We start from the raw sequence: 12028 nt of genomic DNA, 5'->3' as shown, positions 1-12028 counted from the left end.
CATGTGTGCATTGTTAAAAGTTAATTTGTGGAATTAATTTCCTACTTAATGCGTTTGAGCCAAACAGTAGTGTTGTGACAAGGTAGGGGTGGTATACAGAAGATAGCCCTATTTGGTAAAAGACCAAGTCCATAAAATGTCAAGAACAGATCATTTAAGCAAAGAGAAACAACAGTCCATCATTATTTTGAGACATGAAGGTCAGTCAATCCAGAAAATTTCAAGAACTTTTAAAGTTTCTTCAAGTGCAGTCGCAAAAACCATCAAGCGCTATTATGAAACTGGCTCTCATGAGGACCGCCACAGGAAAGGAAGAACCAGAGTTACCTCTGCTGCAGAGGACAAGTTCATTAGAGTTAACTGCACCTCAGAAATTGCCGCCCAATTAAATGTTTCACAGAGTTCAAGTAACAGACATCAACATCAACTGTTCAGAGGAGACTGCGTGAATCAGGCCTTCATGGTCTAATTGCTGCAAAGAAACCACTACTAAAGGACACCATTAGACCGATGGATATCTGTCCTTTGGTCTGATGAGTCCAAATTTGAGATTTTGGTTCCAACCGCTGTGTCTTTGTGAGACGCAGAGTAGGTGAAGGTATGATCTCCATAGGTGTGAAGCATCTCCATACCATGAAGCATGGAAGAGGAGGTATGATGGTGTGGAGGTGCTTTGCTGATGAAACTATCAGTGATCTTGTCGGCTCTTAACCAACCATGCTATTTTGTTTGTCTTTTTTTTATTTATTTTTTTATAAATTTTATCCCATTTATCTCCCCAATTTTCGTGGTATCCAATCGCTAGTAATTACTACCTTGTCTCATCGCTACAACTCCCGTACGGGCACGGGAGAGACGAAGGTCGAAAGCCATGCGTCCTCCGAAGCACAACCCAACCAGCCGTACTGCTTCTTAACACAGCGCGCCTCCAACCCGGAAGCCAGCCGCACCAATGTGTCGGAGGAAACACCGTGTACCTGGCCCCCCTTGGTTGGCGCGCACTGCGCCCGGCCCGCCACAGGAGTCGCTGGAGCGCGATGAGACAAGGATATCCCTACCGGTCAAACCCTCCCTACCCCGGACGACGCTATGCCAATTGTGCGTCGCCCCACGGACCACTGCGCCACCCGGGAGGCCCTATTTTGTTTGTCTTTTCGTGGTGTACGTAACTTGTTTTGTGTATAATGTTGCTGCTACCGTCTCTTATGACCGAAAAGAGCTTCTGGACATCAGAACTCACCTCGTCCAGTTATTTTTCAGTCGGATGTGAGGGATATACTACTGACGCCCGACCAGGCCCAGATCCCCGTGATTCGCTGGAAAAGGAAATGTAGGTTTCGCAGAAAGAGATCGGATGCCTTGTGAGGATCAGGCGACGAGTGGCTAATCTGCCCATGCCTTTCGTTCTGCTAGCTAACGTTCAATCACTGGAAAATAAATGGGACGAATTGAAAGCACGTATATCCTACCAACGGTAGATTAAAAACTATAATATCTTGTGTTTCACCGAGTCGTGGCTGAACGATGACATTTAAGAACATACAGCTGGGTTATACACTATCGTCAGGACAGAACAGCAGCCTCTGGTAAGACATGGGGCGGGGGCCTATGCGTTTATGTAAACAACAGCTTGTGCATGATATCTAAGAGTATCTCATGATAAGCTGTAGACCACACTATCTACCTAGAGAGTTTTCATTTGTATTTTTCATAGCTATCTACATACCACCACAGACCGAGGCTGGCACTAAAACCACACTCAATGAGCTGTATTCCGCCACAAGCAAACAGGAAAACGCTCATGCAGAGCCGGCGCTCCTAGTGGCAGGCGACTTTAATGTAGGGAAACTTAAATCAGTTTTACCTAATTTCTATCAGCATGTTAAATGTGCAACCAGAGGGAATAAATTCTAGACCACCTTTACTCCACACACAGAGACACGTACAAAGCTCTCCCTCACCCTCCATTTGGCAAATCTGACCATAACTCTATCCTCCTGATTCCTGCTTACAAGCAAAAATTTAAGCAAAGACCACCAGTGACTCGGTCCATAAAAAAAGTGGTCAGATGAAGCAGATGCTAAACTACAGGTCTGTTTTGCTAGCACAGACTGGAATATGTTCTGGGATTCTTCCGATGGCATTGAGGAGTACACCACATCAGTCACTGGCTTTATCAATAAGTGCATCGAGGATGTCGTCTCCACAGTGACTGTACGTAAATACCCCAACCAGAAGCCATGGATAACAGGCAACATTCGCACTGAGCTAAAGGGTAGAGCTGCCACTTTCAAGGAGCGGGACTCTAACCCGGAAGCTGACAAGAAATCCCGCTATGCCCTCCGACAAACCATTAAACAGGCAAAGCGTCAATACAGGAAGAAGAACGAATCGTACTACACCGGCTCTGACGCTGGTCGGATGTGGCAGGGCTTGCAAACCATTACAGACTACAAAAGGGAAGCACAGCCGAGAGCTGCCCAGTGACAAGAACCTACCAGACGAGCTAATTAACTTGTATGCTCGTTTCGAGGCAAGTAACATTGAAACATAAATGAGACACCTCATAAATCGCTCCCTCTGCAACTGGATCCTGGACTTCCTGACGGGCCGCCCCCAGGTGGTAAGGGTAGGTAACAACACATCCACCACGCTGATCCTCAACACGGGGGTCCCTCAGGGGTGCGTCCTCAGTCCCCTCCTGTACTCCCTGTTCACTCATGACTGCATGGCCAGACACCATCATTAAGTTTGCTGATGACACAACAGTGGTAGGCCTGATCACCGACAACAATGAGACAGCCTATAAGAGACCTGACCGTGTGGTGCAAGGACAACAACCTCTCCCTCAATGTGATCAAGACAAAGGAGATGATTGTGGACTACAGGAAAAGGAGGACCGAGCACGCCCCCATTCTCATCAACGGGGCTGTACTGGAGCGGATTGAGAGCTTCAAGTTCCTTGGTGTCCACATCACCAACAAACTAACATGGTCCAAGCACACCAAGACAGTCGTGAAGAGGGCATGACAAAATCTATTCCCCCTCAGGAGACTGAAAAGATTTGGCATGGGTCCTCAGATCCTCAAAAGGTTTTACAGCTGCACCATTGAGAGCATCCTGACGGGTTGCATCACTGCCCGATACGGCAACTGTTCGGCCTCCGATGCAAGGCGCCACAGAGGGTAGTGCGTACGGTCCAGTACATCACCAGGTCCAAGCTTCCTGCCATCCAGGAGCTCTATACCAGGCGGTGTCAAAGACCCCAGCCACCCTAGTCATAGACTGTTCTCTCTGCTACCGCATGGCAAGCAGTACCAGAGCGCCAAGTCTAGGTCCAAGAGGCTTCTAAACAGCTTCTACCCCCAAGCCATAAGACTCCTGAACAGCTAACCAAATGGCCAAGCAGGACCATTTGACTAAGAAGGAGAGTGATGGAGTGCTGCATCAGATGACCTGGCCTACACAGCTACACGAACTCAAACCAATTGAGATGGTTTGGGATGAGTTGGACCGCACAGTGAAGGAAAAGCAGTCAACAAGTGCTCAGCATATGTGGGAACTTTTTCATGACTGTGGAAAAGCATTCCAGATGAAAAGGATGGCTACTTTGAAGAATCTCAAATATAAAATATTTTTTGATGTAACACTTTTTTGGTTACTACATGATTCCATATGTGTTATTTAATAGTTTAGATGTCTTCAGTATTATTCTACAATGTAGAAAATTGTAAAAATAAAGAAAACATCTTGAATGAGTAGGTGTGTCCAAACTTTTGACTGGTATTGTATATACAGTACATTCGGAAAGAATTCAGACTCCTTGACCTTTTCCCACGTTTTTACATTACAGCCTTATTCTAAAGTGGATTCAATATTTTTTCCCCTCATCAATCTACACACAATACCCTATAATAAAAAAGTGAAAAAACAAAAACACCATATTTACATAAGTATTCAGACCATTTGTTATGAGACTCAAAATTAAACTCTTGTGCATCCTGTTTCCATTGATAATCGTTGAGATGTTTCTTCAACTTGGAGTTTACCTGTGGTACATTCAATTGATTGTACATGATTTGTAAAAGCACATACCTGGATGGCATACCAGTGGAAGTATACAAACATTTTTTTGATATACTCAAAGGACCATTATTAGCTTGTTTTAACCACTCCTATATAAATGATAGATTATCAGACACGCAACAAGAAGGTGTGATATCATTATTACTGAAACAGGACCCAAGTGGTATATATAAAGATCCAGTCCATTTAAAAAATTGGAGACCTCTTACACTTCAGTGTTGTGATGCAAAAATCCTAGCAAAATGCTTGGCGCATAGAATAAAAAAAGTTTTGTCAGATATTATTCATCCTAATCAGACAGGTTTTTTACATGGACGATACATTGGAGATAATATAAGGCAAGTACTGGAAACAATAGAACACTATGAAATATCGGGGACACCAGGCCTGGTTTTCATAGCTGATTTTGAAAAGGCTTTTGATAAAGTACGACTGGAGTTTATATATAAATGCCTAGAATATTTCAATTTTGGGGAATCTCTTATAAAATGGGTAAAAATTATGTATAGTAACCCTAGGTGTAAAATAGTAAATAATGGCTACATCTCAGAAAGTTTTAAACTATCTAGAGGAGTAAAACAAGGTTGTCCACTATCGGCATATCTATTTATTATTGCCATCGAAATGTTAGCTGTTAAAATTAGATCAAACATTAATATTAAGGGATTAGAAATCCAGGGCCTAAAAACTAAGGTGTCATTGTACGCTGATGATTCATGTTTTCTTTTAAAACCACAACTAGAATCTCTCCACGGCCTCTTAGAGGATCTAGATACATTTGCTATCCTCTCTGGATTAAAACCAAATTATGATAAATGTACCATATTAAGTATTGGATCACTAAAAAATACACATTTTACATTGCCATGTAGTTTACCAATTAAATGGTCTGACGGTGATGTGGACATACTCGGTATACAAATCCCAAAAGAAAGAAATGATCTCACTCCAATAAATTTTTATAGAAAGTTAGCAAAAATAGATAAGATCTTGCTACCATGGAAAGGAAAATACCTGTCTATTTGTGGGAAAATCACCCTGATTAACTCTTTAATCATATCACAGTTTACCTATTTGCTTATGGTTTTGCCTACACCTAGTGACCTGATTTTTAAATTATATGAACAAAAAATATTCAATTTTATTTGGAACGGCAAGCCAGATAAAATTAAAAGGGCCTATTTATATAACGAATATGAATTCGGAGGGCAGAAATTATTAAATATTAAAGCATTAGACCTCTCACTAAAGGCATCAGTCATACAAAAGTTATACTTAAATCCAAACTGGTTCTCTAGTAGATTGGTATGAATGTCTCATCCTATGTTCAAGAAGTGCCTTTTTCCCTTTATTCAGATTACACCTGCTCACTTTCGGTTGCTTGAAAAGGAAATAATCTCCAAAATATCTTTATTTTTTAAACAAGCCTTAGAAAGTTGGTTGCAATTTCAGTTTAATCCACCTGAAAGGACGGAACAAATAGTACAACAAATCTTGTGGTTAAATTCAAATATAGTAATTGATAAAAAAACTGTCTTTATCGAAGAAATGTTTAAAAAAGGTATAATTTTTGTGAATGATATCATAAATAGGACTGGTGGAGTAATGTCACACATGCAGCTAACACAGACATATGGAAATGTCTGCTCTACCCAAAATTACAACCAATTAATTGCAGCATTACCACAAAAATGGAAGAGGCAGGTGGAAGGGGATAAAAGTAAGGAACTTGTATGTCGGCCTTATATTAAAGAACATAAATGGTTAAAGAAAAGTGTGATAAATAAAAACATATACCAATTTCATTTAAGGACCAAAAAACTTACAGCTGTGCCATATAAATTGCAAAATATTTGGGAAGAGATTTTCGATGTACCCATTCCATGGCACATGGTTTATGAATTGATACGCAAAACAACGCCGGATTCAAAACTTCGAATTTTTCAATTTAAATTATTGTACAAAATTCTTGCAACTAATAGAATGTTATATATATGGGGGATACAATCTTCCCAGCTCTGTAGATTCTGCTATGAGGAGGCAGAGTCATTAGACCATTTATTTTGGTATTGTCCGCATGTAGCTCGTTTTTGGTCACAGGTCCAGGAATGGTTGAAGAATTGCAACATTTGCGTAGAACTAATGCTACAGATAGCAATACTGGGGGATTTGAAAAGCCATAGTCAATCAATCAATAATATAATAATTATTTTAGCAAAAATATTTATTTTTAATTTACAATCCGTGGAAGCTATGGGAATAGGAAGATTCAAATCTTTTGTGAAGCATCACAGCACAGTTGAAAAATATATGGCAAATAAAAATCCGAAATGGATGATGTTGGAAGATAGATGGGAAAGGTTGAGTGGAGCTGAAGGGTGGGACTAATAACAAGATAAACAATGTAGGGCATACGGGATCTGTGAAATGTGTATAGGTGCGGAGCTATTGTGAAATAGCACAGTTACAAGTGGAAATCAAACTGGATGGACAACAGAAATAGAGGAAGGACTAAGAACAAACAAGAGAGAACTATTATAAAGTAGACTGTGTCTATAAAATGTGTATAAGATGTATAAATTGAAGGTAAAAACAGAAATGTTTATCCGTTTACTCCAATTGGGGGATCGGTGGTAGGGTTTGCGGGGAATAATAATAAAGGTATACTCTTTAAAAAAAGTATGTATGTCTATGTAGGTATGTGTATGTATATATGTGTATATGTATGCATACGTGAATGGATATATATATTTACCCAAAAAATATGGGGGATTGGAAATGATGCAGACAATTACATTGGAAGCAACATTCTTTCCGCAATATTAAGCTGATCCACACCACAAAAAAAAAAAAAGCACATACCTGTCTATATAAGGTCCCACAGGTGACAGTGCATGTCAGGCCTTCAGGGTAGTGGCCAGACGGAATCCACTCCTTAGTAAAAGGCACATAAAAGCCCCCTTGGAGTTGCAAAAAGGCACTTAGACTCTCAGACCATGAGAAACAAGATTCTCTGGTGAAACCAAGATTGAACTCTTTGGCCTGACTGCCAAGCGTCACGTCTGGAGGAAACCTGGCACCATCTCTACTGTGAAGCATGGTGGTGGCAGCATCATGCTGTGGGGATGTTATTCGGCAGCAGGGACTGCGAGACTAGTCAGGATCGAGCGAACGATGAACAGAGCAATGTACAGAGAGATCCCTGATGAAAACCTTCTCCAGAGTGCTCAGTACCTCAGACTGGGGCGGAGGGTAACCTTCCAACAGGACAACAACCCTAAGCACACAGGCTGTAACTTAACAAAATGTGGAAAAAGTCAAGGGGTCTGAATACATATGTCGGCTCAATCGTAAATTACCTTTACACATATATATATATATATTCACACAACTGGTGATCGAAGTCAGCGTGCGACCGAAGTCGGCCTGCCACAAGGAGTCGCTAGAGCGTGATGGGACAAGGACATCCCGGCCTCAAGCGCTGCGATGCAGTGTCTTAGACCGCTGCGCCACTCGGGAGGCCCCTTACCTTTCTATCACACAATCTGTAATGCTTCAGCAGTACAAACCTGAGAGAGATGGAGAAAAGAGATGTAATATACTATAACATAATGATATTATTCTGTATGACTGGTAAGAGAGGAGAGAGAGACCGAGAGAGAGTAAGGAAAGAGAGAGGCGAGAGCGAGAAAGAGAAATACTCAGTATGACTGGTAAGAGAGGAGAAAAAGTGATACTCAGTATGACTGGTAAGAGAGGAGAGAGAGAGATACTCAGTATGACTGGTAAGAGAGGAGAGAGAGAGATACTCAGTATGACTGGTAAGAGAGGAGAAAGAGAGATACTCAGTATGACTGGTAAGAGAGGAGAGAGAGAGATACTCAGTATGACTGGTAAGAGAGGAGAAAGAGAGATACTCAGTATGACTGGTAAGAGAGGAGAGAGAGAGATACTCAGTATGACTGGTAAGAGAGGAGAAAGAGAGATACTCAGTATGACTGGTAAGAGAGGAGAGAGAGAGATACTCAGTATGACTGGTAAGAGAGGAGAAAGAGAGATACTCAGTATGACTGGTAAGAGAGGAGAGAGAGAGATACTCAGTATGACTGGTAAGAGAGGAGAAAGAGAGATACTCAGTATGACTGGTAAGAGAGGAGAAAGAGAGATACTCAGTATGACTGGTAAGAGAGGAGAGAGAGAGATACTCAGTATGACTGGTAAGAGAGGAGAGAGAGAGATACTCAGTATGACTGGTAAGAGAGGAGAAAGAGAGATACTCAGTATGACTGGTAAGAGAGGAGAAAGAGAGATACTCAGTATGACTGGTAAGCAGCAAGGTGTCTTTATTTTGTTGCAATTTCACAAACAACAAGCTAGCATTCATGAATACATACTTCTACAAAAGCCATTCTAATGTATTATTTAAAGTACTAGTGACCATAACAAATGAGGATGCAGGAGTAGTAGTAGTACTAGTATACTGTATATACTATATAAAGTAAATAGTATACTGTATATACTATATAAAGTAAATAGTATACTGTATAAACATAATAATAATTTGGTCGGTGCTTATAGTTGTTCTAGTTGGAAATGTGTTTTTTGCATTCCCAACTACCCCTGAGACACCCTCGGAGAGTGGGGTCATGGCCAGGGTCATAATCTATATACTAGTATACTGTAGTAATAATCTAGTAGTACTAGTATACTGTCTATACTGTGTATACCATTATACTATACTCTATGTACTAGTATACTGTAGTAATACTGTTGGATTGAAAAAAAATGTATATAACAAAAGATAAATAAATAAATAAGAGAAAAATAAATAGAACATAAGATAAATAAATAAATAGAACAATTCAAATCAAAAGATGTCACACACACACACACACACACACACACACACACACACACACACACACACACACACACACACACACACACACACACACACACATTGATTTATCCAGGTATAGCCTCCCTTTCATTGTTAATGGTAATAATATCCATCCATCATCATCATCACACAATAAATGTCAATGCATTTAAATATCAAATATATTTTCATCATATGTGTTATATTATTGCTAACGGCAACTGTAATCTCAAAGCTATAATATTTGATAATAGTAGTCGTAATAATCGTAATAATAATCAAAATACAAATCAGTACATCAGGGAATATATCGCGACAGAAAATAACAGTCATACATTTGGAGTAGAATACAGAGAAAGGGGGTGGGTGCTCGGGACATGCATCAGGGGATATTATTGGAGGAGAAAGGTTAAGCAGACTCTCTTTAATGGACAAGAGGTGCTTGAGCAGCTGTCACTCACTCATCATCGGAACACTCATGCACACAGCCATTCATACACACCAGTGGAGGCTGCAGAGGGCAGAACGGCTCATAATAATGGCTGGAGCAGAGCAAATGGTTTGGCATCAAATACCTGGAAACCATGTGTTTGATGTATCTGATACCATTCCACCTATTCCGCTCCAGTCATTACCATGAGCCCGTCCTCCCCAAGTAAGGTGCCACCAGCCTCCTGTGATACACACATGCATTATTTTCAGTCAAACAAAGTGGACATGTCCCAAATAGCATCCTATTCCCTACATAGTGCACTACTTTTGACCAGGGCCAACTACCTTTGACCAGGGCCCTATCGGAATAGGGTGCCATTTGGGACTCATCCAGAATCTAAATAATTAGACAGTCTTTCACTTTTTACAATTCTTTTCAATATACATTATATATATATATTTTTTTTAAAGCTAGACTACTCTACTCCAGTCATTAAATAGGAGTTCTACATGCCAGGTAAATAAACCAATCACAATGCTTCACAGGAAGACCCACTGACCAATCACAAGGCTGATCCTGATTTCTTCCACAGTGTCAACGGACGCGAGTTCAAATCAATATGACCTCACGCACATATGACATCACAAATAGACGACGTCACACACCATCACACAGATGGACACAGACAGACATACGAATAGACAGACAGACAGCTGTAGAGTTATACAGACAGAGGTGGACAGAGGTTCAGACTGACAGTAAACATACACAGTCAGTCAGGCTGATGGACTTATCACAAAGCCCTCGAGAGAGCAGCCAAACTCACAACAGTCCATTATACTGACACAGTAGTCGGTGTAAACCTGAAGCATGCAAGTGTAACACTAAAATAACATACTGAAAAAGAGGAATCAAAACCCACAGAGGTATTATGAATATGTCCCATTAAAGATCAATAACTGTGGTACAGACAGGAGGAGCACAGAACCCTGTTTTATTATTTTTCTATCCCTCTCTTCCCTTTCTATCTCTTTGTTCCTCCATCTCTCGCTCTCTCCTCCCCCTCTACCTGATCTCTCTCTCATCTCACCCCTCTTCCTCTCCACCCTCTCTCTCCTTCAAACCCAGCCACCGCAGTATACAGCACAGCCAGGCCTGTCACTCATAGCCAGTGAAGGGCAGACGCAGCGTCCTGCTGTTTCACACACGCTCTAAGTGAATTACACACACACACACACACACACACACACACACACACACACACACACACACACACACACACACACACACACACACACACACACACACACACACACACACACACACACACACACACACACACTCTGAGTGTATTACTTCAGCCTCCATTAGACTAACGAGAACGTTCATCCTCTGGGGACACGGAGAGATGGATGGATGGAAGAGAGAGAGATGGATGGATGGAAGAGAGAGATGGATGATGGAAGAGAGAGATGGATGGAAGAGAGAGAGATGGATGGATGGAAGAGAGAGAGATGATGGAAGAGAGAGATGGATGGAAGAGAGAGATGGATGGAAGAGAGAGAGATGATGGAAGAGAGAGATGGATGGAAGAGAGAGATGGATGGAAGAGAGAGATGGATGGAAGAGAGAGATGGATGGAAAAGAGAGAGAGATGGATGGAAGAGAGAGAGAGATGGATGGATGGAAGAGAGAGAGATGGATGGATGGAAGAGAGAGAGATGGATGGATGGAAGAGAGATGGAGAGATGGATGGATGGAAGAGAGAGAGATGGATGGATGGAAGAGAGAGAGATGGATGGATGGAAGAGAGAGAGATGGATGGATGGAAGAGAGATGGAGAGATGGATGGATGGATGGAAGAGAGAGATGGATGGATGGATGGAAGAGAGATGGATGGATGGAAGAGAGAGAGAGATGGATGGATGGAAGAGAGAGAGATGGATGGATGGAAGAGAGAGAGATGGATGGATGGAAGAGAGAGAGATGGATGGATGGAAGAGAGATGGAGAGATGGATGGATGGATGGAAGAGAGAGATGGATGGATGGATGGAAGAGAGATGGATGGATGGAAGAGAGAGAGAGATGGATGGATGGATGGAAGAGAGAGATGGATGGATGGATGGAAGAGAGATGGATGGATGGAAGAGAGATGGAGAGAGAGATGGATGGATGGAAGAGAGAGAGAGATGATGGATGGATGGAAGAGAGAGATGGATGGATGGATGGAAGAGAGATGGAGAGATGGAAGAGAGAGAGATGATGGAAGAGAGAGGGAGATGGATGGATGAGAGAGAGAGATGGATGGAAGAGAGAGATGGATGGATGGATGAGAGAGAGAGATGGATGGAAGAGAGAGAGATGGATGGATGGAAGAGAGATGGAGAGAGAGATGGATGGATGGAAGAGAGAGAGAGATGGATGGATGGAAAAGAGAGAGAGAGATGGATGGATGGATGGAAGAGAGAGATGGATGGATGGAAGAGAGAGATGGATGGATGGAAGAGAGAGAGAGAGATGGATGGATGGAAAAGAGAGAGAGAGATGGATGGATGGATGGAAGAGAGAGATGGATGGATGGATGGAAGAGAGATGGAGAGAGAGATGGATGGATGGATGGAAGAGAGAG

The sequence above is a fragment of the Salvelinus fontinalis genome, chromosome 36 (genome assembly GCF_029448725.1).
Source record: "Salvelinus fontinalis isolate EN_2023a chromosome 36, ASM2944872v1, whole genome shotgun sequence".
NCBI classification, from domain to species: domain Eukaryota; kingdom Metazoa; phylum Chordata; class Actinopteri; order Salmoniformes; family Salmonidae; genus Salvelinus; species Salvelinus fontinalis.
Note: the sequence above shows the minus strand (reverse complement) of the source record.